The sequence below is a fragment of the Hemiscyllium ocellatum genome, unplaced genomic scaffold (genome assembly GCF_020745735.1).
Source record: "Hemiscyllium ocellatum isolate sHemOce1 unplaced genomic scaffold, sHemOce1.pat.X.cur. scaffold_795_pat_ctg1, whole genome shotgun sequence".
In the NCBI taxonomy this organism is placed as follows: Eukaryota; Metazoa; Chordata; class Chondrichthyes; order Orectolobiformes; family Hemiscylliidae; genus Hemiscyllium; species Hemiscyllium ocellatum.
This window is the reverse complement of record NW_026869240.1, coordinates 165,853-193,774: the sequence shown is the minus strand read 5'-3', so window position 1 is coordinate 193,774 and position 27,922 is coordinate 165,853. Positions and strand designations below refer to the sequence as shown.

Sequence of the window (27,922 nt, the reverse complement as noted above, 5' to 3'; positions counted from 1 at the left end):
CGCAGCTACTTGCCGGAGAATTCAGCTCCGTGTCTCTCCCTCTCCCTGTCCCGATCAGTGTGACACTGCGCATGTGCCACATAGGAACCAAACTGCGCGTGCGTCTGAGGTTTCCGGTGAGTTTATACAGATTATTCATAACTGAAGAGAATCATGGGTGAAATATTTGTCATTAACAACAGTTCTGTCGACTTACAGATATAGAGCTGGCTAGTATGAGAGTAGATTGTTCGGTCCAACTCAACCATACTGGCCAAGTATGTAAATTACCAGTCGTTCTGAGTTTGAAAACAAGTTTCTTACTCAATTTGTGCAAATCGATTGAAAATATGTACGTTATCAGATTTACATCACAACTATTTCTTAAAATCTCACATTGATTTATGACAGAGGTTTAACACTCCACTATGTAGTGAAAACGATCAATCCTGCAAAACAGTTTGCATTCTGACCAATCCTGACGCGTTCACTCCCGAGAATGCTTTGGCCCCGCCCCTCACTCACTCTGGTTCGAGGACCGGCCGCCGCTTGGTCCTCCAGTTCCGCCCCTTCCTCCCATTTGCAGAGTTGATTCGGGCGTGACTCAGCAGCTAAGCACCAGAAACATTAAGGGACAAGGGAATTTAGAGTCGATGTCTTGTGATGCGGTGAAAATATCCCGAATCTTGACCGGGAGGCCTGGGTTCAATTCACAGCGAGTGCAGGTGCGTCTAATAACAACTTTAAACAGGTTCATTCGGAAAAACAAGGGAACCGAGTAAAAACAATAGAAAATGCATACAATGTGGTGGGGTTCTCAATGTTCAGATGATTTTAGTCTTTACCAAGTGTTTCAGGGCCCCAATGGGTCCCAGTACAGACTATTCCACTCCACCTAGTGCGCAGCCAGATACCAGGATTGTGGGGCAAATTGTTGTGGTGGGATCCAGAGGTGCTTTCCCTCTATTTTGGAGGTAAAAATAGGTGAGAAGAAGCAGGGTTTTGTATGGAGTTACCTGCTCCCCTCCTGTTGTAGCAACTTATTATTGCCCTAACTTGACCTCGTACGTTTTTGGTAGCGATCAGTGACATTTCGTAAGCCAACATACAAGATCTGTCACTCTGTTTAAGACAGCAGAAATCTCTTGTAGCACAATAGTCATAGAACAATACAGTGCAGAACAGGCCCTTCAGTCCTTGATGTCACGCTGACCTGTGAACTGATTCTCACCCCTACACTATCCCAAAATCACCCATGTCCTTATCTAAGGATTGTTTAAATCTTCCTGATGTGGCTGAGTTGTCTACATTAGCAGGTAGTACGTTCCACAACCTTACCCCTCTCTGAGTAAAGAACCTGCCTCTGACATCTGTCTTAAATCTATCACTCCTCATTTGTAGTTATGCCCCCTCGTGCATACTGACATCATCATCCTAGAAAAAGACTTCCACTGTCTACCCTATCTAAGCCTCTGATCATCTTGTATGTCTCTATCAAATCCCCTCTTAGCCTTCTTGCCAAGGAGAACAGGTTCAAGTCTCTCAGCCTTTCCTCGTAAGACCTTCCCTCCAGAGTAGGCAATATCCTGGTTAATCTCCTCTGCACCATTTCCAATTCCTCCTGTCCTTCCAGAAATATGGGCACCAGAACTGCACACAGTATTCCAAGTATGGCTGCACCAGCTTTTTGTATCTTTGCAGCATGATATTGCGGCTCTGGAACTCAATTACTCTATGAATGAAACCTAACACACCATATGTCACCTTAACAGTACTATCCACCTGGGTGGCAACTTTCAGGGATCTATGTACATGGACTCCGACATCCCTCTGCACATCCACACTACCAAGAATCTTTCCATTGACCTAGTACTCTGCCTTCCTGTTATTCTTCTCAAAGTGCATCACCTCACATTTAGCTGCATTGAACTACATTTGCCACCTCTCAGCCCAATTCTGCAGTTTATCCAAGTCCCCCCGCAATCTGTAACACACTTCCACACTGTCCACTACTCCACCGACTTTAGTGTCATCAGCAAATTTACTAATCCATCTACCTATGCTTGCGTCTAAGTCATTTCTAAAAATGACAAACAGCAGTGGTCCCAAAACAGATTTTTGTAGCACACCACTAGTAACTGGACTCCAGTTGAATATTTTCTATCAACCACCACTCACTGCCTTCCTTTAGAAAGCCAGTTTCTAATCCAAACTGCTAAATCACCCTCATTTCCATGCCTCTGCATTTTCTCCAACAGCCTACTATGTGGAACCTTATCAAAGGCTTTACTGAAGTCCATGTATACCACGTCAACTTCCCTACCCTCATCTACATGCTTGGTCACCTTCTCAAAAACCTCAATGAGGTTTGCGAGACATGACCTGCCTTAACGAAACCATGTTGATTATCTGAAATCAAATTGTTGTTTGCAAGATGATTATAAATCTTATCTCTTATAATCCTTTCCAAAACCTTTCCTACAACAGAAGTCAGGCACACTGGTGTATAATTACCTGGGTCATCTCTACTGCCCTTGAACAAAGGCACAACATTTGCAATCCTCCAGTCCTCTGGTACCAAACGTGTAGACAATGATGACTCAAATATGAAAGCCAAATGCTCTGCTATCTCCTCCCTAGCTTCCCAGAGAATCCTTGGATAAATCCCATCCAACCCAGGGGACTTGTCTACTTTCACTCTTTCTAGAATTGATAACACCTGTTTCTAACTAATCACGATCCTTTCTAGTCTAATATCTCATACCACATTCTTCTCCTCTACAATATTCTCCTTTCCCTGAGTGAAAACCAATGCGAAATGTTCGTTAGCACCTCTCCGATCTCCACATGGTACACACTCAACTTCCCATTCTGTCTTTGATTGGACCTGTTCCTACCGTAATCATCATTTTATTCCTCACATACCTATAGAAAACTTTAGGATTCTCCTTTATTCTATTTGCTAAAGACTGCTCGTGTCCTCTCTTTGCTCTTCTTAACTCTCTTTAAATCCTCCCTATCTGATCTGTAACTCTCCATCTCCTCATCTGAACCATCTTGTCTCATCAACACATAAGCCTCCTTCTTCTTCTTAACAAGCGATGCAATTTCTGTAATAAACCACGGATCCCTTACCTTATCACTTCCTCCCTGCCTGACAGGGACATACCTATCAAGGATATGCAATATCTCTTCCTTAAACCAGCTCCACATTTTCATTCTCTACATCCCCTGCATTTTGCTACGCTATTCTATGCATCCTAATTCCTGCGTAATTGCATTATAATTGTCCTTGCCCCATTGATAACTCTTGCCCTGTGGCATGTACCTGTCCCTTTCCATTGCTAAACTAAACATATCTGAATTATGGTCATTCTCTCCAAAGTGCTCACCTAAAACTAAATCAAACACCTGGCCTGGTTCATTACCAATCACCAGATCCAATGTGGCCTCCCCCCTTGTTGGCCTTCGACATACTGTATCAGGAAACCCTCCTGTACACACTGGACAAAAATTGATCACCCAACGTATGAGAGTTATAGCATTCCCAGTCAATGTTGGGGAAGCTAAAGTCCCCCATAAGCTCTTCAGCCACGTTCTCAAACAGACTCGCTACCTCTCTGCACAGAAGCTAAAGTCCCCCATAATGCCCACCCTGGTACTTTTGCACTTACCCAGAATAATTTTGCTAATCCTCTCTTCAACTTCCCTGGAACTCTGTGGAGGCCTATAAAAAAAACTCTAAGCAGTGTGACCTCTCCTCTCCTGTTTCTAACCTCAGCCCACACTACCTCAGTAATAGAGTCCTCATCAAAAGTACTCACAGCCACCGTTATAATATCCTTGACTAACATGACTTGCATGGACCCATTGCAGTGCTTCAAACTCCATGAGGCAGCCATACTCTCTATGACAGACAGACTCAGTCTGGAACCTCCTCTGTCAGTATTATTGCCAGAGCCCGTAGCCTTTGCACTACTTAGCCATTTCTTGATGTTATCCAAACTGAATCAAACTGGCTTAAAACTCGCATCTGTGATGTTGGAAACCACTGCAGAAGGATGAGATGGATCATCCCACTTTGCACTTCTGGATACAGATAGCTGCAAATGCTGTTGTCGTATCTGGTGCATGGATGTGTGAGGCCCCTCCATCAGTAAAGGGTGGGGATATCTGTGATGCTTCCTCCAGTGAGTTATTTAATTGTCCATCACCGTTCACAACTGGGTGTAGCAGAACTGCAGAGTTCCGATCTGTTCCATTGGATGTAGGATCACTTAGCTCTGTGGCTTGGTGCTGATGCTGTTTGAAATGCAGATGGTCCTGTTTGGTAGCTTCACCAGGTTGGCACTTCATTTTTAGGTACACCTGGTGCTGCTGTTGGCATGCCCTCCTTTCCTGTCCTTTGTGATGGGTGAGAGCAGGATTTACAAACCCACGAGATTACAGATTGAGCTGGAGTACAGTTCTGCTGCTGTTGATGTCCCACAGTGCCTCAGAGATCCAGTTTGAGATTCTACATCTCTTCAAAGTCTGTCCCATTTAGAACGGTGATAGTGTCACTCAACACAATGGAGGTTTTTCTCAACTTTCAGCCAAGACTTTGTCTCCAAGAGGAATGTGTCCTGTCCGATACCGTCATGGACAGATGTATCTGCAGCTGGTCAATTCATAACAATGAGATCAAGTATGTTTTTTCCCTCTTGGTTCCCTCACCACCCATTGCAGACTCAGTTGAACAGCTGTGTCCTTTAGGACCTGACCGGCTCAGTCAGTAATTCTGTTGCAGAGCTAGTCTCGATTGTGGACATTGAAATCCTGTACCCAGAGTACGTTTGACACCATTTTACTTCCCCAGTGCTTCCTCCAAATGGTGTTCAACATGAAAGAGAAGTGATTCATCAGCCAATGGAGGACAGTACCTAGTAATCAACAGGAGCCATGAGACTTCCTGGTGTCCGGAGTCAATGCTGAGTACTCAGAGGGCAAATCCTCCCTGTCTGTGCCACCACCTCTGCCTGGTCTGTCCTGCCGGTGGGACAGGACATATTCAGAGATTTCAGGAGAAAGTGAAGACCGCAGATGCTGGAGATCAGAGTCGAGAGTGTGGTGCTGGAAAAGCACAGCAGGTCAGGCTGATGAAGGGCTTAGGCTCGAAACGTCGATTCTCCTGCTCCTCGGATGCTGTCTGACCTGTTGTGCTTTTCCATCACCACAATCTCAATATCTTGGGATGGTGATGGTGGTGTCTGGTCATTGTCTGTAAGGGTTGATTTCATGAGTATGAGAATGTCAGGCTGTTCCTTGATTGGTCTGTGAGACAGCTCTGCACATTTTGACACCAAACTCCAGATGTTAGTCTGGAGGACGTTGCACCATCCAGAGGGCTGATTCTGTGGCTGTATTTTCTGGTGCCTTGTTAGATACCGAGTGGTCCACCCAGTTTCATTCCTTTGTTGAGACTTTGCAGTGATTAATACAGTGAGTAGCTGGCTGGGCCACTGTCGGGTTGGCAGGATTTTTTTTTGCCATTGACAATGGTTTCATGGAGATCAGGAAATTCCTAATTCCAGTTATTTTTTCTTGAATTCAGATTCCACCATCTGCCAAGTTGGGATTCGAACCAGGACTTCAGTCATTTGTTTTAATATTTTGGATAAAAGTTAAATATATTAGGTTTGTTTAATCACTTTAAATATCACTTACCCAGGTTTTGTTTCTTTGTGAAACACTGTCCATCCTCCTGTCTCCTCCATCCAACAAGAAGAGTTTGGAGCACATGGCGTTTCTCTGTCACTAAGACTGAGATAATCCAATCTGCTGCTTCCCTCCCTCTCACTAGCCCACAGAGCCAAACTGCCTCACATGGTGTTCCTGGTTTTTGTGCTAAACTTACATCTTCTTCCAGTCTCTTGTCAAGCCTTATCAGAACTCATCTTGACCCTTTACCCTAATTTCACTAAACTATAGACTTTCCAACTCTCTTTCCTCCTCCTTCTCATCAGTCCCCCTCACGGATTCACCAATATTGTTCCTTGTTCTGTCTTTTCTGGTTTTTATCCTTCTCTCCCAAAATCCTGCTCCATCTCCACTCTCTCCCTTACCTTTCTGAATTCCTTGCATTTGGTGTCCTTGGCCCCTCCTGTATCTCACGTACACACTGCCAGGAGGTGCCATTGTGCAAAAGCACCATGTTGGGTTTCACATGTACACTGACGATGCCCAGCTCTCCCTCCCCATCATCCCTCTCCATGACTCCACTGTTACTCAGTTATCAAACTGCTTACCACATTCCCACTACTCGATTAGGTGCAGTTTCCTCCAATGAAACATTGTAATGGTTAAACCCATTGTCTGACAAATTCCTTTCCCTTACTGCTGAGCCCCTCCCTCTCACTGGGAACGATGCAGCAGAACTACACTCTTCACAATATTATTACAGTTATATCTGATGTGAAGCTGACCTTCTGATCAGACATCTACACAATCCCAAACACCAGGAATTCCAATCTCTTAAATGTTGCTTGTCTCCTCCTCACTCCAGATCCATTGCTACTGAAACCCCTTACCCGTGTTCCGTTAAACTTGATGAATCCGAAACAGAACCCTTGATTCTGTGACTGACTCAGAATCTGGTTTCAAACTCCCCCCTCTGTATTTACCCTGAGACACATCAGTATTTATTCTGTCAAACCCCTTAAGAATCTGGTGGTGCAGTTTGATTGTAGGTTGTGGAAATGGCAGGGGATGATATGTTGTATCTGGGTGGAAGGTAAGGACTTGGTGGGGGGGAGGGGGGGGGGTCTATCCTTGTTGCAGTTGGAGGTGTGGGTTTCAAAGGCAGAGGTGCAGGAAGTGGAGGAGATATAGTGGATGGTATTGACCACATGGGAGGGGAAATTGCAGTCCTTGAAATACGGGCCATTTGGTATGTTCTGGCCTCACTGGAACACTGCAGTAAGCATGAGACAGAGACGTTGGCCAGGGAACAGGCTCGTGTGTTAAAGTGGCAGGCAGCTGGAAGCTCGGGTCTGTTTTTGCAGCAAAACGTAGATCATCAGTCGCCATTTCCGCCACCTCCACTGAGATGCTGCCAGACCCAGATTCCTGTCCCCTCCATTAACAGCTATGCACCCTCCCAATCAGATCATAATCCACTCCTTTGTCTTTCCAAATGTTCCTGTCTCTCTCTGGGTTCTGTACCTGCCCATTATTTGCTCTTTAACCCCTATCTCCTGCAGTACAAAGATCTGCAGGTTAGTTGAATTGGCCAAGCTAAATTTCCCATAATGCTCAGGGATGTGTAGGTGAGGTGCATTATTCAGGAGAAATATACAGTAATAGGGGAGGGGAATGGGTCTGGGTGGGATACTCTTCGGAGATACGCTGTGGACTTTTAGGGCCGAATGGCCTGTTTCCACACTGTCAGGATTCTAATTTTCCCAGCTCCCATCGGTTCTGAGGAAGGGCCACTGGACAGATTCCTGTTCCCAGATGCTGCCAGACCTGCTGAGCTTTCCCAGCACCTCCTGCTTGTTGTTCCTGATTGACACCATCCATCCACCTTCCGGGTTTGATTCAGGCAGGGGAGGATCCCACCACTGACCTCACAATGGGGTCCAGCTGATTGATGGCAGCTTCGGACCAATAGGAAAAGGGGGTGGGACTGGTGGACGAAGTGGAACCAGCTGGTCATCCAAACAATGGGAGTGAATGAGGGGCGTGGCCAGTGGGATGACACGTCACCAGTAACTCCGCCTGTGCAGTGTCACGTGACTCGGCCGTCGGTGAATGTGGGAGACCCAAACAGGGAAGGGGAGAGTGGCCTCGGAGACGGAGACAATGAGTCACTTTAGGCTGGGAAGTGTTAATTACACTCTGTACGGGTCATTAATCTGAATTAGAAACTCTTTCCCGTGTTTGCAGCAGATGGGAAAATGGCTGCGGCCCTCAGGAGGTGACAGGTCTTGGGATATGGCCGCCATCTTTATTGGGGGCAAGGTACAGTGAGGGGCATGGACATGTCCTCTTTCTGGGATCGGGGGGGGGTGGTGTACGATTTGAAGAGAGGCATTTACACATCAGTCACATACCAAGAGAAAAATATGTCTTGTATTCTTCCTGCACTGGCTCTGAGTTTTGTTTTGAGAATTCATTTCATAGGATATTAAATCAGAATAATTGAGGCTGGGATCTCAAAAGTAAGTTTTTACAGTCAATGGAGTCATCAGGATCTGAATATCATTGACGTCTAAATGTGGAAGGAGAAAGGTTTGTGGAAAATATCTCCAATATTTTTGTTAAGCAGGAAGATGTACAAATTCGTGGTTGGATCACCTTTTGGGTGTGCGCTATGTTGTGGGCCCTGCAGCAGAGGAAGGAGATATTGGCCTGAGAGGGAGCACAGATTTATCCAAATTGCACCTGGTCTCTTTGGGTCTAAATCTGAGAGATCTTACAATCACTCACTTCATGATGTTAACCTGTAAACTTCATATTTTCAATTAACTGTAAACTTCCCATCAAAAGTCCTTTTGGACTCGAATTCCAGCACCATTTCAGGTGGAACGTTCCAGATTCTGACAACGGTCTGTTCATTCAGAAACTGCTGAGGTCCATGTTGACTCTGGGGTTACAAAGGGCTGCATTGAAAGATGAGATGCTGTCCCTGAGCTCCCATTAGATGCATTGGAACAGTACAGGAGGCTGAAGGCAGTGTAGGTGTGAGCAGGCAATGAAAATGACAGGGCTGCACTGTGAGGGCTCCTTGGCTCAATGAGAGTGTTTTGGAGTTGGGTGTAAACAGGGCGAGGGGAGACAGGGAGAAGGTGAAGCTGAAACTCAGTTTTAGTTCAGGGAACAGACAGTTTTTCAATGATTCCTGCGGAGTATTTGTTAACAGTGTTTAATGTATTTTTCCTGAGGGCAGTTGAGAGCTAACCACATTGCTGTGGGTCTGGAGTAACATGTCGGCCAGACCAGGTGAGGATGACCGTTTCCTTCCCTACAGGACATGAGTGAACCAGATGGGTTTTCTGACAATCGACAATGGTTTCATGGTCATCATTTGCCTTTTCACTCCAGATTGTATTGGATTCTGATGTCCGCACAGCCATGTTGGGATTCTAACCCTAATCCTCGGAACATTGCACATGTCACTCATCTGGCAGGAATACCATTAAGCCATTGCCTCCCCTTTTTAGCAATGTTTAAAGAAAGTTCCATCATTCTACGTGAACAATGTGCAACGTCCATGTGTCGGCCTCTCCAAAAGGTTAATCAACAGAAATTTGTTTGGGAGTGAAATATTTCACTTTTTTTGGGGGGGAGGGGTGTTTATTAAACAAAAATGAATCTAAATAAAAATCTGATGCCACGGACATATAATTTCTGAAGCCGGAGGGGGATTACAGAGACAGGGAGGGTGGTGAGGCCGGAGGGGGATTACGGAGACAGGGAGGGTGGTGAGGCCGGAGGGGGATTACGGAGACAGGGAGGGTGGTGAGGCCGGAGGGGGATTACGGAGACAGGGAGGGTGGTGAGGCCGGAGGGGGATTACGGAGACAGGGAGGGTGGTGAGGCCGGAGGGGGATTACGGAGACAGGGAGGGTGGTGAGGCCGGAGGGGGATTACGGAGACAGGGAGGGTGGTGAGGCCGGAGGGGGATTACGGAGACAGGGAGGGTGGTGAGGCCGGAGGGGGATTACGGAGACAGGGAGGGTGGTGAGGCCGGAGGGGGATTACGGAGACAGGGAGGGTGGTGGGGCCGGAGGGGGATTACGGAGACAGGGAGGGTGGTGGGGCCGGAGGGGGATTACGGAGACAGGGAGGGTGATGAAGCCGGAGGGGGATTACAGTCCAAACATCACTGTGGTGTACATGGACTGCAGCATTTCAGGGAGGTGGTTAACCACCACTTTCTCCAAGACAAGTAAAGGTGGCCAATAAATACTGGTCTGGGCAGCAAAGGCAACCCCCAGTGAATAAAACCAAGCAGTGACCTCTCCGAGCTGACTTGCTGTGAAGTTAAAAACCTCTCTAGAAATGGAGTGGGCAGAGAAGAGAAACAGTGACATTTCACAGCTGCCCTCAGAGAGACCTCACCCTTGGAAGTACTCAGAGCCGGGGTTCAGCTCAGTGAGTTTCAGTCTCTTCAAACATCAATCTTAGTCAGTTTTATTTATTAAATCTACAGTAGTGAGTAAGGTGAGGATTTCTTTTTAATGTCTTTGGGTCTCTTGATTAAATGTTTAAGATATGAAATGTAAGCATTGCTAATCTCGGGCAGTATTTTTTGAGAAGTAAGACTGTGTCTTTGTCATGGTCTGTAGGTTGTTAAGGTGGAGAGATGGCCTGTTGTAGAGTGGTGTGCTGTTCCTGTCGGATGTGGGAGATTAGGGAGAGTCTCAATGATCCTGATGATTTGTCTGCAGGAAGTGTGATTGCAAATCCTATTGGATCGCATGGATTGGTGAAGGAGTGATTAAAGGCAGTGAGGAGTTAACAGGAGCCGGGGGTGTGATATGTGGCCGTCTCAGGATTGCAAGATACTGCAGATACAGTCAGGTAGATGGGTTACCTCCAGGAAAGCTAGGAGGGGTAGGTAGGTACTGCAGGAGTCTCCACTGGCTATCCCCATCTCAGACAAGTACACGGTTTTGAAAAATGTAGGTGGTAATAGACTTTCAGGGGAATGCAGCACTGACAGCCAAGTTACTGGTACTGAGACTGGCTTCTAACATAATGTGAGGTATATCCAGTTCCACACGATCGATGGTGATAGGGGACTCTCTAGTCAGGGGCACAGTCTGCCATTTCTGCAGCTGACAGTGAGACATCAGAATGGGGTGGTGCTGCCCTGGTGCCAGTGTCTCACAGAGGGAGCAGAATATTCTCAAAAGGGAGAATAACCAGTGGGAGGACATTGTACATTGGTACCAATGGCATAGGAAGGGGAAAGCATGGGGTCCTGATGAGCAGGGAGATTTGCTAGTGCCACTTGGGAGGCATTAAACCAGTGAGGGAGTCGGGGTAAACCTAAAGAGATAGTGAGAAAAGAGGTGAGTCTGAGGCTGGTACTGTTCACCGGTCAGACTGTCAAGGCAGGCAAGAGCAAGTCACAGAATGAGGTGCGATGGAGCAGTTGCACTGCATTTATTTCAGTGCAAGAGACCTGACAGGTCAGGCAGGTGGGCTCAGGGTATGGTTTTGAACATGTGACTGGGATATTACAGCAATTACAGAGGCATCACTCAGGGATGGATAGGACTAGCAGCTTAATGTTCCAGGGTATAGATGCTATAGTAAGGATAGAAAGGGACCAACAGCGCAGTGGGAGAGGTGTTTTTGATTAAGTATGACATTATGGCTGGGCTTCGGGAGGATATTCCTGGGAGTACATCCAGGCAAGTTATTTGGGTGGTACTGAGAAATAAGAAAGGGATGACCATCTTACTGGGATTGTGTTATAGACCCTCTCCCAATAGTCAGCAGGGAATTGAGACACAATTTTACCAGGAGACCTCAGATATCTGTAAGAATAATATGGATGCAATGATAAGTGGTTTTAACTTTACCAACATAGCCTCAGAGTGCTGTAGTGTTAAGGGCTTGGATGGAAAGGTATTTGTTCAGTGTGTACGAGAACGTTTCTGATTGAGTTTGTAGGATGTACCTACGAGAGAAGGAACAAAACCTGACCTGTTTTCTTTATTCATTCACAGGATGAGGCTGTCACTGGCTCGGCCAGCATTTATTGCTGCGTTTACCCAGAGGGCAGTTAAGAGTCAACTGCGTTGCTATAGGTCTGGAGTCCCATGCAGACCAGACCAGGTAAGGATGGCATTTTCCTTCCCTAAAGGTCATGAGTGAGCCACATTGGTTTTTCCAACAATTGACAATGGATTCCTGTCATGACTAGATTATTTTTTCCAGATATTTATTGAATTCACGTTCCAAAATCTGCCGTGATGGGATTCAAACCCTTGTCCCCAGAACGTTATCTGGGTCTCTGAATTAACTGTCTAATTTCACTCCATCATCACTGCCTCTTAGGAAATGAGGCAGGGTGAGTGACTGAGGTATCAGTGGGGCAGCTCATCAGCATCAAAGATCCCACAGTATTGTGGCTCAGTGGTTAATGCTGCTTCCTCAGCACCAGGGACCTGGGTTTGATTCCAGCCTCGGGCAACTGTCTGTGTTGGAGTTGACACATTCTCCCCAGTTTCTGTGAGGATTTCCTTCGGGTGTTCCAGTTTGCTCCCACAGTCCAAAGATGTGTAGGTTAGTTGGATGAACCATGTTAAATTTCCCATATTCAGAAGATGAGGTTTTGGGATGTGCAGGCAAATCTCTGCCTGATGTGAAAAGATCATTTTGGGGTCTTGGACAGAGGTCAGAGGGAGGTGTGGCCGCATGTTTTACATCTCCCATGGTGGTAAGGGAGGGTCAAGGGTGTGGAGCGTGGGTTGGTGGGAGGGTGTGGACCGAACAAGGAAGGCGCAGCTGGACAGAAATGATCAGGTAGAGTCAATGTGGCTTTGTACATGCACAATTGGGTCTCACTAACTTGAGTGAGTATTTTGAAGTGACGAAAAAATTGAATAAGGAAGGCGGTGAATGCTGTTGATATGGACATTCAACAAGGTTCCACAAAGCAGACTGGTTAGCAGGGTTAGATCACATGGAATGCAGGGAGAGCAAGCCATTACAAAACTGCCTTGAAAGTAGGAGACAGAGGATGATGGAGGGTTGCTTTGCGGACCGGAGGTCTGTGAGCAGCAATGTGCTGCAAGGATGGATATTGGGCCCTTAAATAAATGACTTGGATGTGAATATATGAGGTATGGTCAGTAGGTTTACAGAAGACACCAAAATTGGAGGTGTCATGGACAGTGAAGAAGGTTAGCTCAGAATACAACAGGATCTTGACCAGATGGGCCATTGGAGCAAAGAATGGCAGACGGAGTTCAATTTAGATAAATGTGAGCTGTTGTATTTTGAAAAGGCAAATCAGAGCAGGACTTATACACATAATGGTAAAGTCCTGAGGGGCGTTGCTGAACAAAGGGACCTTGGAGTGCAGGTTCATAGTTCCTTGAAAATAGAGTCACAGGGAGGCGGGGTAGTGAATGCAGCATTTGGTACGCTCCCCGTTATTGGTCAGTGCATTGAATGCAGCTGTTGTGATGTCATATTGTGGCTGGACAGGGCACTGATTATAGGTCTTCTGGAATTCTGTTTTCAGTTCCAATCTCGCTGTTCTTGGAATCAGGCATCTGATTGGGTACATGAAGAGGGAGGTTTTAGAGGGATAAGGGTGAACCGCTGGCAAATGGGACTCCATTAACGGTCTCCGTTATTGGTCAATGCATTGAATACAGAAGCTGGGATGTCATATTGTGGCTGGACAGGACGTTGGTTAAGCCACTTCTGGAATTCTGTTTTCAGTTTGAATTTCCCTGTTCTGGGAAGGATGTTGTGAAACTTGAAAAGGTTTGGACAAGATTAACAAAAACGTTGCCAGGATTGGAGGATTTGGGCGACAGGGAGGGACTGAATAGGCTGGGGCTATTTTCTCTGGAGAGTCAAAGACTGAGAGCTGTCTCCATGGAGATTTATAAAATCACGAGGGGCGTGGATAAGGTGAGCAGCTGGCGTCCTATTTCCTCAGGTTAGGTGGGTCCAAAACTAGAGCACATGGATTTAAGTTGAGAGGGCAAAGATTTAAAAGGGATCTAAGTGGCAACGTTTTCAAGCTGAGTGTGGTGTGTGTATGGGAGGGGCTACCAGATGAAGTAGTGAAGGCTGATAAAAATCACAACTTTTAAAAGGCTTCCAATTGGGTACATGAATAGGAAGGGTTTTGATGGATACAGACTAATAGCTGGTAAATGGGAATCCATTAGTTTAGGATTCCTCGTTGGCACGGACGAATTGGACGGAAGGTCTGTTTCTTTGATGTTAATAAATTAAGATGCATTCCTCTCTTTTGTGCAGAGCTAGCTGAAGCACAGATAATTATCCTTGGAGCTGAGAGGGTGAAGCAGTGATTTCGATCTTGTGCAGATTTGGTTGCAAGGTCTTGAATTTACAGAGAGAGAGAGGAATTGTTAACACTGTCACAATTTTTAGTAACTATTTTCAAGTAATTGGCAAATAATACAAGGTGAAAATGTGAACGCTATTTTACTCAGTAAGTTCTGAGCATCTGGAACAATCTGAACGACACAGATTCAGCAGGTATTCTGAAACAGACTTGGAATTTTACTTTTTAAGGAAAGATTTGGGAGGCTATGGGCTCATGGGAGGGGACTTGGGACAGATTTGCAGCATCTCCAGAGAGAGAGAGTACAGCCCCAATGGGCTGAATAGCCCCCAGCCCCTGTGTTCTGTGATACTGCTCTATTCACTGTGAATGATGAAGCTCATCCCAGGGCAGAGAGAGGGAGGAGTCAACCACTCTCATGGCAATGGTGCCCGGCTGATTGACGGCAGCTCCAGACCAATAGGAGGAGAGTCTGTGTTCCCCTGCAGCCAATGGGAGTGAATCAGGGGTGTGGCCAGCAAGCCGACACCTGTCCATGAGCTGTGCAGGTGCAGTGTCACTGGGTGGGGGTGGGAGACACAGCAGAGACTGGGACAGAGGCTGTAGGACCTGAATTACAAACTCCCAGTAAATTAAAACCAAAAGAACTGCGGAAGATGTAAAACAGAACTAACAACCCGGAGGGTCTGGAAAATCTCAGCAGGTCTGGCAGCATCTGTGATGAGAAATCAGAGTTAAAGTTTAAGATCCGGTGTCCCTTCCACAGGACAGATGTTACTGAGGAAAAAAAGTCAGTTTATTTGCAGAAGATAGTGTGGGGGGAGGATATAAGGAGTAAAGGATAGGTGGGGATAGAGTGAGAAGAGCGGTTGGATAAAGGAGTGGATAACGATCTGGCTGGGGGAGGGTGATTAGCTGTTAATGGAGACAGTTAGTGGCTAACCATAGGTAGTGTGTAATGACAGGCTGTGAGACCAAGGCCTGGTGTGTGGGGTAGGGGGCTTCGACATGGGGTTCTTAACCTATGGTTAGCCCCTAACAGTCTCCATTGTAAGCTGTTGCCCACCTATATCACTCCACAATTGGAGCTGCCGAGTACACAAACCTTTGGAATATCCTCCCTAACCCCCTCTGTCCACCTTAAAGATGTATCTAAAAATCGTTCTCTTTAATCAACGTTTCCATCACCCGTGAAGCATTTTAGGAGATTTGTCAATGTGAAAGGCTCCATACAATGCAGGTAGTTGTTGTTACTGTCTGACATCAGGAGAAACAGGGATGAGCCCTCTCTCTCTCATACCTGATGAACAGCAGCAAAAGCAGGAAGCACTGAGCATGCTCCAGCCCACAATGGGCCTCGGATTATTGATGTTAATGGGCGAACGGGGGCTAGAGGTGCTAGTTGTTGCTTCAACCAATCGGAGTGAATGAGGGGCGGGACGATACTCAACCACGTGGTAAACCTCACTGACAGCACAGTGTGTTGTGGCCAAGGCATTGGAAATGTGTGAAGGTGCAGGGCAGGGGAAAGGAAAGACGTATTGACCAGAAAGAGAAGGAAATTTTCACAGTATGGAATGAGAGGTTTTACAGAACATAGTGCACATTGTAAAACACACATTTGAAAATCCAAATTCTGCCCCATTTTCCCTCCCTATAATGCATTTTACACTCCCTGAAATATCAACTGTGTGTTTCTCCCTCCACAGATCCCAGTGATCAGTGCCAAAGCCCCATTGCCTGTGGAAAAGGTGATGTTTGACTTCCTGTACAGCTGCAATTCGTGTGGTGAAGGTGCTCCCACAATGTGGTTGGGTAAGAGCTGTTATAGTTTATTCACTCAGCGACAGTGAAGAGTTGACAATGTATGTGCAAATCAACAACAGTTTGTTTTTTTTTAAGTTTATAATTCCACAGAAATACTATTGAGAGCTTCTGACATAAAGCCACAGATTAGGTCAGGTGATCAAAAGAACTGCCAAATAAACAGGTTTTCAGGAATACCTTAAAGGAGGAAAGCAGGTCTGAGAGGGTTAGGGTGGGAATTCCAGACAGTGTTGCCTTGGCAACAGTAGAAACAGCCAGACAGGTGAAGCAATGAATAAACATATCGTTGGGAATCTGAAAGAAAATGAGTTGTCGGGGTCTCACAGGTTGTGTGGTGCAGGGAGACAGGGATGTTCACAGCCAGGAATTTCATCAAGGGTGAGAATTTTAAATTGTTGCTTGTTGATGGATCAACAAATTTTGGTACAAGTGAGCACTTGGACAGTAGGGTTTTAGATACTCTTGAGATTGCATGTAAGTTGAATGTGGGAGGTTGGCAAAGAGTGTGTTTGATAACGAAGTCTGGCGATAACACAGGGATGGACGAGTGTTTCAGTAAATGAGCTGAGACTAGGGTGGAGTTGGGTGACGTCACTAATGTAGAAATAGTGTTTTTGGTGTTAGGCTGCGCCTCCTCCTCACCACTCCCCCTCACTAAGTCACAGATATTGTTCCTTGTTCTATCTGTCTCTCTTTTCTGGTTATGTCCTTCTCTCCCATTCTGCTACAAACTAATATTTGACCTCACCATTGTTGCAAACACATACTCCATCCCGACTCTCCCTTTTCTTTCTGAATTCCTTGTATTTGGTGTCCCTCCAGGATCTCTCCTTGGTCCCTCCTGTTTCTCACCTACATACTGCCAGGAGGTGACATCGTCCAAAAGCACCGTGTTAGGTTTCACATGTACACTGACAATGCCCAGCTCTCCCTCCCCATCATCCCTCTCCATTACTCAGTTATCAAACTGCTCATCACACTCCCACTACGCGATTGGCTGCAGTTTCCCCCAATGAAACATTGTAGTGGTTAAACTCATTGCCTTCAGTTGCTATTACAAATTCCTTTCCCTTACTGCTAACCCCCTTCCTCTCCCTGGGAACTATCTGAGATAGAACCATACTCTTCACAATATTGCTGTCATATCTGTAACCCCAAGTTGACCTTCTGATCAGATATCTACACAATCACAAACACCAGGAATTCCAATCTCTAAAATGTTGCTTGTCTCCACCTCACCCCAGCTCCATTGCTACTGAAACCCCTGACCCGTGTTGGTGTTGCCTTAAACTTGACGAATCTAAAACAGAATCCGTGATTCCGTGACTGACCCAAAATCTGCTTCCAGACTCCCTCATGATGGGAAACATCCTCTCGGTATTTAACCTGTCAAATTCCTTAAGAATTCTACATGTTACAATGAGATCACCTCTCATTCTTCCCAAATCCAGTGAGTGGAGTCCCAACTACTTCAGCCTTTTCTTAAAAGATAATCCCTGCGAACCAGGGTTCATCCCAGTCAGGTTTCTGTGAAATGCCTCTGATGAAATGATGTATTTCCTTAAATAAAGGGACCAAAACTTCTGTCATTAATCCCAGATGTGGTCTCACTTCAATTTATAAACTTCATAAAGTTCCTCTCAGGTATATACTCCAAACCACTCCCTTTAAACTTGCACTGATGTTGAAATGCTCAGCAGGTCATGCAGCATCTGTGAAGAAAAATCAGTTAAAGTTTCGGGTCTGGTCATCCTTCCTCAGATACATTAACTCTAATTTCTTTTCACACCTCCTGCTAGACCTGCTGAGCTTTTCCAGAAAATTCTGTTTCTCTTCCTGGTTTACAGCATCTTCAGTTGGTTCGGTTTTCATATCATTTAAACTTGCCATCTCTCCTTAGGATTTGTCATTTCCACCTTGGGAAAAAGATTCACATTTGTTTGGTCTCCCCGACTCTGGGGGAAAAAAGAAACCATGACTAGTCACCCTATCATTGCTCCTTATAATTTTATACAGTTTGATAAAGCCACCTAAAGTGTCCAGTGCTGCAGAGAAATAGCCTCAGCCTATTCAGCCTCTCCCTATGGTTCAAATGTTCCAATACTGGCAACATCCTAGTAAACTTTTCTGAACTCGTGCAAGTTTCCCAACATCTTTTCTGTAACAGGGAGACTGGAATTGAAAGCAGTCTCGGGATTCCAAAAGTGGCCGAGCCAATAAACTGTACAACCGAAACATGATCTCCCAACTCCTATCCTCACTGCACTGCCCAATAACAGCTAGCATACCGCACACCACCTTCACCGACCTGTCTACCTTCAACCCCACTTTCAAGGAACTATCAACCCACACTGCACGGTCTGTTTGTTTGTCAACACTTCCCAGGAACTTTTCTTTGAGAAGTTGAGTCCTATTCTGGTAACATCTTTCTGAAATGAGGGAGACTACAATTGAATGCAGTATTCTAACACTGGCCTGACCAATGCTCTACTCAGCCACAACGTGACCTCCTAACCCCTGTACTCAGTGACAGAATCCCCACAGTGTGGAAGCAGGCCTTTCGCCCCATGAGACCATACCAACCATCGGGACAGCATTCCACCCTAACTCTGTAACCTATCATTACCCAAAGCTAATCCAGCTAACCTGCACGTCTTTGGATTTGTGGGAGGAAATTAAGAACACCAAGAGGAAGCCCACCCAGACACACAGGGAGAATGTGCAAACACCACACAGACAGTGGAGTCGAACCAGAGTCCATTTATTGACCAGTGCATTCAATTAAAGGTCAGTGTCCCAAATGCCGCATTCAGCACCTGATCTCCCTGAAACCCCACTTTCCAGGAACTATGCAGTTGTTCTGAGCCCTTCAGAGGGAATTAATGCGAGGAGGAGAAAACAGGAACAGGGTTGAGTTGTAGATCAATAAAATAACTCTGCATCTTCCCCCTCTCTGTTCCCCCCCGTCTCCCCACACTCTGTCTGGTTTCCCCTCCCCCACCCCCGGCGGTCAGTCCTTTGTCGCGCCCCCCCCACCTCGTCGGTCGCACTCCCCTGTTGGTCTGTCCCACAAACTGTTGGTCTTTCCCCCCCTCTGTCAGTCGCCCCCCTGTCGGTCGCACATCTCTTTTCCCCCTCCGTCTGTCCCCCCCCCCCCCCCCCCAACCGTCGGTCGCCCCCTCTGTAGCCCCCGTCTGTTCCCCTCCCCTCTAATCCCGCTTTCTGCCCTCATCCATTTCTGTGCCTCCCCTCTCTATCCCCCCTCTCTGCCCCCACCCATTTCTGTCCCAACCCTCTCGATCCACCCCCTCTCTGTCTACCCTCCCCTCCCATTCCCCTAGTTCTGTACTCCCCCCTCCGCAGGGAAAATATCTTGTCTATTTACCCTATCCATGCCCGGCCTGATTTTAAAAAATTCTTTCCACTCACCGTTCAGCCTCTGATGCTCCAGGGAAAACAGCCTATCCAGCCCTGGCAACATCCTACAATTCTTTTCTGACCCCTTTCAAGTTTGAGAACATCCATCTGATAGGAAGGAGACCAGAATTGCATGGAATATTACAAAAGTTGCCGAATCAATGTCCTGTATAGCCGCAATATGACCTCCCAACCCCTATACTCAATGCTCTGACCAATAAAGGCAAGCAGACCAACTGCCACCTTCACTATTCTATCTACTTGCTGCTCTACTTTTAAGGAACTATGAACCTGCACTCCAAGGACTCTTTGTTTAGCAGCACTACCCTGGAACTTACTGTAAACTGTAAGTCCTGCAAAAGTTTGTTTTTCCAAAATGCAGCAGCTCGCATTTTTCTAAACTGAACTCCTCAGCCCATTACCCATCTGATCCAGATCCTCTTGTACTCTGAGGTAATCTTTTTCCCTGTCTACCACACCTCCCATTTTGGTATCATCCGCACACTTATTTACAATACCTCTTATGTTCACATCCAAATCATGTATGTAAATAGCGAAACGTAATGGATCCAGCACCGATCCTTGTGACACTCCACTGGTCACAGGCCTCCAGCCTGAAAAGCACCCTCTGCCTTCTACCTTCGGGCCAGTTCTGTACTCCATACGATCTAACCTTGCTGACCAATCTCCCATGAGGAACCTTGTCGAACGCCTGACTGAAGTCCATGTAGATCATGTCCATGCTCTGCCCTCATCAATCCTCTTTGTTACTTCTTCAAAAAACCTGAGTCAGATTCATGAGACATGATTTCCCATGCACAAAACTGTTATTAATATCCAGGATTTAACTCTGTACATCGGGGTCTGCGTTACCCAGTTATAGGTGTTAATATTCGGGATGAAGTTCAAGTACACCAGCATTTTGTCAGTGACTATGTATTGAGTCTTGTTAATGTTACCAACACAGTTGAGTTCCTTTTGAACGGTAGTCCCCGTATCCCTTGTCCACCAGGAAATGGTGGCAGTGTCTTTACCTCTGGACCAGGAGGATCGGGCTCAGAGTTGAGGAACAGCATCTTTGAAGAGGATGATTAGAAAACCCGCCCAAGCCACCAGGCCATACTGTCTCCCAGCTGTCCCTGCCTCAGCCTCTAAACAGAACCTTCCTGTAATTTCTCTCCTGTCAGACTCTCCCATTGCTCAGATTGTCCAGGATCCCGTTCTGCTGCTGCATTGCTCGTGTCCCTCACTGACCTGTCCATCCCCCAGTGTCCTCCACATTCATTCATTGTTTGCAATCACATTACCCCAGTTCTCCAGCCCCACTCCTTCCCGTCTATAGAGAAGAAGACGGGAAGGTTAGCCCTGCTGCCTCACAGCATCAGGTACCCGGTTTCGATTCCAGCCTCTGGCAACTGTCTGTGTGCAGTTTGTACATTCTCCCCGTGTCTGAGCGGGTTTCCTCCCCCAATCCAAAGATGTGCAGGACAGGTGAATTGGCCATTCTAAATTGCCTATAGTATTAGTTACATTAGTCAGGGGTAAATATAGGGTAGGGGAATGGGTCTGCGTAAGTTACTGTTTGGAGGGTCAGTATGGACTTGGCAGCTTCCTCCCTCTGGGAGCAGGACCCAGGGGAATGGCCCCTTTTCCCCCCCCCCCCCCCCCCCCCGACACTGTGATCAGACTATCAGTGGTGCAGCGTTTTGCAGAAAGTTATCAGAACTCTTTTGTGAAGATTCAGGGTTTTTATGGAAAGTGACCAGGATGGGCCTGCAATTAGAGTCCCAATTTGGTTCATTTTAGTAAGACGGGTTTCGGCCAGAGTGTGCAGGAAGCAGTGTATGCAGGGTGGTTGTCGTCAGAGGATTCACCAACAACGCCCCCCCCCCCACCCCACCCTGGTGGACTCAGAATCAGACTCATTGATTTGGTTCTTCGTCCGCAGACAAGAGCTAGGAAACTGAATTCAAAGAGAGGAGAGAGAGTGTGAGAACTGGGTGTGGAGGGAAGGAGTGAGGAGGTTGGTTTGGATTTCAGTTCACAGATGAAAGAAATTGTTAGACTGAAAGTTAAAACTTTGGAAAAGATGAAACTACAATTTAATACTATAATTGTCTTATAAAGATCCATCCAGTATTAATATGGTGAGTTGTGTTCTCAGGTGTAGGATACTGAAAGGGTGGATTTGTGGATGAGAAATTCAAATTGAACTTCATGTTCAGATCTGATAGTTACTTGATCCGTGCCGATCTGAATATTCATTGGCCTTTTCATGTGGAAGGAAAGGTGTGTATTCTGTCCGTGGGTGAATATTCCAAATCTCAGTGTGACTGGAAAAAATACTGAGGTACAGCCAAGTCCATGTTAGGGTGGTGACTGTGGAGAGTGAGTTCATTTGTTTTTGAAAGTCTGAAAAATCATGGCATGTTTCCCAGGAACAATTAAGCCATAGCTTTTCTTTGTAGAAGGACAAGTCTTTAATTAACCATACAACCAGAAAGACACAAGGATACCTGCACCATGGGAAATACTATGAAAACTGGATTGTTGTAAAGGAGTTCATTCTCGATCATGGATTGTAATCCATTGGCGTTGTCACGTTGGTTCCAGTGCCGTGGGGAAGCACTGGAAATATGATGAATGCAGTGTAGGTTTCAGTTATTAAACTGTAAGAAGTGCAGAACAATTTAAAAAGGATGTTCTCAGGGCTCAGGGGTCTGAGTTATAGGGAGAGGTTGGACAAGCGAGGATTGTTTTGTTTAGAGCAGAGGAAACTGAGTGGGTACTGTTCTAGAAGTGTATAAGACCATGAGGGGCATGGATAAGGTGAATGCATTCAGTCTTTTTCCCAGGGAATCCAGGACTGGAGGGCATCAGTTGGAGGTTAGAGGGGAAAGAATAAAAGGGAAGCTGTGAGACACCTGTTTTACACAAAGGGTGGTATGGATATGGAATGAGCTGCCAGTGGAAGTGGTTGAGGCGGGTACATTAACAACAGGTAAAAGACATTTGGACAAATACATGGATAGCAAAGGGTCAGAAGCAGATGGGCCAAGTGCAGGGAAATGGGGTTAGTGTGGATGGACATTCTGGTCGGCATGGGCCAGTTTGGGCCAAAGGGCCTGTCTCTGCTGCAGGATGCTATGACTCTAAGTGCATCTGCTATTTCTCCCACTAACTCTGTTGGTATCCTGGGATGTATTCCATCAGGGCAAGGAGACTTATCTACCTTTAGCTCCATTAGCTTGCCCAGCTCTAACTCTTTCATGATAATGGTTGTTTCTAGGTCCTCACCTTCCTCAGTTTCCTTATCAATTACTGGCATGTTCTTAGTATCCTCCACTGTGAAGACTGACTGCTGTGTACTCATATTCCTGAACCCTGCTGGATAGGAATAACTAGGCACAGAACTCTGAGAGGTCTTCTTAGAGTCTTTATTGATGAGACATGGCAGTTACCTGGATAGTGTACATGCAGAACACCACCAGGCAGCAACAGGTAAAGCCCCACCTGTCTGGTGTAAAGCTCCCATTCTTATACCTTTTGTGGTTTGGGACTTTGAATAGATTCTGTCTCTCAGTATTATCTCCACGGCAACGGTCAGTTAGAAAGTCTAGTTCAGTTTCGCACTTTGCCGTTAAAACATACCCCCTGTGGCTCCCTCAAGTATCTGACACGCACTTCAGTTTCAGTGGGGATGTCTATCAGGATTCAGATATGGAGGAGCTGGTGTTGGGATGGGGTGGACAAACTTATAAATCACACAACACTAGGTTATAGTCCAACAGGTTTATTTGGAAGTACAAGCTTTTGGAGTGTGCTGTGATTTGTAACATGATCAGGATTATCTCTATGGTAACAGTTAAGTGCTTCAACAATGAGAGGCCACATTTCCCCACACAATAGGTTCCCCTTTACCAGTGTAAACTGCTATTCCGGCCCTGGGGACAGCTACTCATCACTTTTCTCCCCCAATCCCATCTAGCTTTCTGTTGATCTTTAAAGTTTCTCTAATCTCCTAGTTTCTCCTTGGTCTTTGCCAATCTGTATGCCTTCTATTTCAATTTGATAGACTCCCTTATTTCCTGAGCCACTCATGGCAGATTACTCCTTTTTCCTACAGTCCTTCCTTTTCACTGATATATACTTTTGCTGAGCACTTCGAAAAATTCCCCCGTTGTCTGTCAACTTTCCCACGGTAAAGTCTTTGCTTCCAGTCTACATTAGCCAACTCCTGCCTCATCCTATTGTAGTCTCCTTTGTTTAAGCACTCGATCTTGGGATTGGATTTAATCTTCCAGCTTTCCAGCTGTGTTCGAAGTTCAACCAGATTTATCAGAAGTCTTTTATCTGATTACGAGGTGAGGCAATGTTTCCTGGGTGTTTTGTGTTACATTGTCGAAGACCTTGGCTTTGTATTAAAGTACAGGATAGATATTCACAACAGAGTATTCTGGACGGTATGAATGTCCTCACAGTCTAAAACCATAAATCACTGTCTCCCCTGAGTTTAAAATTGCAAAATCATTATCTCCTACACGCTTCCTTACTATCTAGGTTTGGAACGCTAATCCACCTGACTATCCTGCTTTTTCCAAAAGATGAAGGTGGTGAGTTTTGGATGCAGCTTTCCAGTTATTACCGTAAGAAGATGAGCACTGGGCACAGGAGAGGCAATGCAGCACTTCGAACCAGCCCCACCATTTAATACGGTGATGATTGAGCTCACCTCAGTCTCAGCTGGGTTTTCCCACCTGCTCTCTCTCACCCTTCATCTCATTGCAAATTCAACATCTGTATCTCTTCATTAAATCTGCTCATTGTCCTGGCATCCACCGCATTTTGAATAGGGAATTCCACAGATTCACAACACATCGAGATAATCATCCATGGAGTCCACACCAATACTCTAATGAGCATCCCATTCAGACTCACCCATTCCCTGTATTTCCCATGGTTAACAGTTTAACCGGCACATGCATGGATACTGTGGGCAATGTAGCATAGCCGATCCACTTAACCTGCACATCTTTCGACTGTGGGATGAAACTGGAGCAGCCAGAGGAAACTCGCACAGACACGGGGAGAACGTGTAAACTCCACACAGTCACCGAAGGCTGGAATCAAATCCAGGTCCCTGACGCTGAGAGTCAGCAATGCTAACCATTGAACCACCTCTGCTTAAAATCTGCTCCTCCTATTCACTTCCCACGCCCCAGTTGGCTGAATCTATATTCCTTACATCAGAAAATCAGGTTGTGGAAGCAGGTGTCTCAGTAAAACCCAGTGACAGCCCACAGGTCCTGTCTGTCTGAATGGGGATCCTATACACAACATCCTCCAGCCTATACTTTTCATTCACATTCCAGAGACAGGCTCCAGTGACTTCATGGGGGCTACAACTCCCACAGTACCTGTGGCAGGGACCGCACGTGTGTGGGGAAACCCTGCACGCTACATGTGCAGAATGTGAGCGGGTTTTGGAACATGTGCTTTGGGTAAGTATACTTTGAGGACGAACATATCGGTTGGGGGGCAGGAGGTCAAAGTGTCATTACACCCATGTGGGGCCAAAGGCCATCCTCAACTCGTCATAACACTGGGCATCGACCAATGGGAAACAAGGAAGGATCTGACCCATTCTCCCAGACTGAAGGTTCCTCTTCTGTCTAGGATCTGCCATCTCCCTTTCTGTTTACTTTTGTTTCATTCTGCTGTTACATTATTGACTTGCAGCAACTGAAGGGAAAGGAAGTGAACCCAGAAAGGGTGTAGTCTAACCAGGGACGGGAAGTGGTGGAATGGATCTGTTTATCAGTAACTCCATGAGAATGGGGAGGGTGTACATTAGGGGGTAGCAGAGTCAGAATGGTGGGAGAGAGAAAGTGGGTTGGCGGGTTACAGCTTCGGGGGAAGAAAGGGGTAAAAGATATTCCAGAGAAACTAGAATTGTCTGTTCTGAATTTCTAATCTGTACATATTCCTTTATACAGGGTGCTAGATGGTGAAGATTTGCAGACTGAAATCTCAAAGTCATGTGCAGATTGTGATTAAGTTAACCAGCATTTGAAGAACCAAAGATAGAGAATCACTCCACCAAAATCCTGCAACACTCTCCCTCCCAGCATTGTCGGTCTCTCTGCACCAAATGGACTGTGAATGGTACAAGACAGCAGCTCACTACCATCTTCTCAAGGGTAACTAGAGATGGGGAATAAATGCTGGCTGAGCCAGTGATGCTCATATCCTGGAAATGGTTTCTATCTCTAGTTGCTGAAACCCGGTTGATGTTACTGCAGGATGATGAGGGATGCTGAGTGTATCCTCCAGGAGGCAGCACCATCACATTACCCCTGCCTACACCCACACAGTAACACCACAACGTCACTGGAACAAAAGGCAGTAAAACCAAAGGAGGACTTAGATATAGTTCTTGAGGTAGAGTCATGAAAGGGGATTGGAACACAGCAGAAACAGGAGACTGAGCTGGATGGTCAGCTGTTTCCCATTGAATGGTGGAGCAGGATTGAAAGGCCGAATGGCCTCCTGCTGCTATCTCCCAGGTATGTATATAGCCATGGAGCCCGGGAAGGAAGGAGTGCGCAGGGATTCTCCAAGAGATTGCACTTCCACAACAGGTTTTAGTGAGCGATGGTTTGATGGATTTTATTTAACATTTACAAACCTTGTGTTAAAGATAAATTTTGGTTTTAAAATGTTGTGAAAGTTTTTTGAACAGCAAATAAAATTAAAGAAAATAATTTGTCTGAATATAACAGTTTTAAAACTTTCAACCTCTGTAAAACAAAATCCTGTCTATTCCTGGACACCACCACTTTCCAGCTACTCAAGCTCCAGGGAAATATTCCCTCCCTGTCTGAACCTTTGGTTTGATTTAACTGCTTTTCAGTTCTCATTCTGTGAGCTGTGAAGCGTTCTTTTTCCCCATTTCTCTGACCAGAAATATTATCACAGCAACCTTCCCACCATCAAAATCATCATTACGCCATTTTGTTTTTGATTAACATATAATCACCAGCAGTGCAAAAGTGAGGGCTGCAGATGCTGGAAACCAGAGCCTAGATTAGAGTGGTGCTGGAAAAGGGCTTTTGCCACAATGTTGATTTTCCGGCTCCTGACCTGCTGTGATTTTCCAACGTCACTCTAATCTAGACATATAATCATCTGCAGTAAACCATTTGTGTAACCAATTGAATATTTCCAAACAAAGCCCATTACGGGCCAAGCAAACCATTACAAGTGACAGAGTGAGAAAAGGACGAAATCAGAGTTGTGGGGAGGGGGCAGCGGTGGAGATAAAGCACTGTATCCCCTGCGGAACCCACCTCTATCTAAAGGCATCAAGAGCATTGATACACACCACATGCTCCTTCTCCAAGGACACCCGGCTGTGTAGCCTTTATCCTCAATCATGGAATAGAATCCCGACAGTGTGGAAGGAGAGCATTGGCCCATCAAACCCCACCGACCATCCGAAGAACATCACGCCCAGAGCACTCCATCCCTGTAACACTGCATTTCCCATGGCTGGTCCACCTAGTCTGCACAATCCTGGACACTGTGGACAAGGTAGCACGACCGATCCACCTAACCTGCACATCTTTGGACTGTGGGAGGAAACCAGAGCACCTGGAGGGGACCCACACTATCATTGGGAGAATGTGGGGACTCCAACCTTGTAACTAGTGCTGTGAAGCAGGAGTGCTATTATCACAATTTAAAATAAAACAGATGATCCCTGCTCATTGTCCCATTGCTGTTTGTAGAGACATCCTGCCCAGAGGGACATCCTGAGGTTTAGACAGTGGCAATGTAAGTTCAGTCAACACCAGCCCAGTTAATGTGGTTAACAACAACAACATCAATACTGCAACAGTGTCATCATGTACAAGGGCCGCTCCTGAGTCTGATGAACAGTAACATCAGAATCAGAGTCCTGCAGTCCACGCGGAGCAGGTGGATGACCACTTCCCTGTGAGCACTCACTGGGCTCTCAATCGTGTTGAAGACGCAGCAAATCCATTGTCACACAGAGGGGTGAACAGCTCCTACCCAGTGTGAACCCGCTGGGGTCTCGGGGGCAGGATGAATCACTGAATCACTTCTCTCACACAGCATCTGAATGGCCTCTCCCCTGTGTGGGCTCACTGGGGACTCCGCAGGTGCTGCATTTGAGTGAATCTCCCCACACACTGGGAACAAGTGAATGATCTTTCCCCAGAGTGAGCTCGCTGGTGTTTAAGCAGGTCAGAGGACAGAGTGAATGCTTTCCCACACACTGAGCAGGTGAATGGCCTCTCCCCAGTGAGAATGCACTGATGTCTCTGCTGGTGAGAGATTTGAATGAATCCTTTCTCACACATGGAACAGGTGAAGGGTCTAAACCCACTGTGCCATCTCTGGTGCCTCAGCAGATTGTGAGATCGAGTAAATCCCTCCCCATACGTGGGGCAGGTGAACAGCCTCTCCGCAGTGTGACTGTGTCGGTGAGTGTCCCATTGGGAGGGTAAGTAAATTCCTAATTCTAATTGAGTGCATCCTACTGTTTGTCTCAGTTGTCATTGACAATCTCATTCCTCCCGCACCAGAACCTGTTCCAGAGAGGGTTCCAGAACAGGCAGAATGGTC

At 46.2% G+C, this 27,922-nt stretch overlaps 1 long non-coding RNA gene across 2 annotated transcripts; it reads left to right on the top strand.

The window, feature by feature from the left end:
• Positions 1–572: 572 nt before the first annotated feature.
• Positions 573–26,009, top strand: LOC132814291 (uncharacterized). 2 transcript variants are annotated; one of them, XR_009644350.1, is made up of 5 exons: positions 573–704; positions 11,703–11,811; positions 15,736–15,841; positions 24,643–24,771; positions 25,267–26,009. It is a non-coding gene; the product is annotated as an uncharacterized LOC132814291 (long non-coding RNA). The 2 variants fall into 2 exon arrangements; XR_009644351.1 differs by lacking the exon at positions 573–704 and adding an exon at positions 9,068–9,253.
• The last annotated feature ends 1,913 nt before the right edge of the window (positions 26,010–27,922 follow it).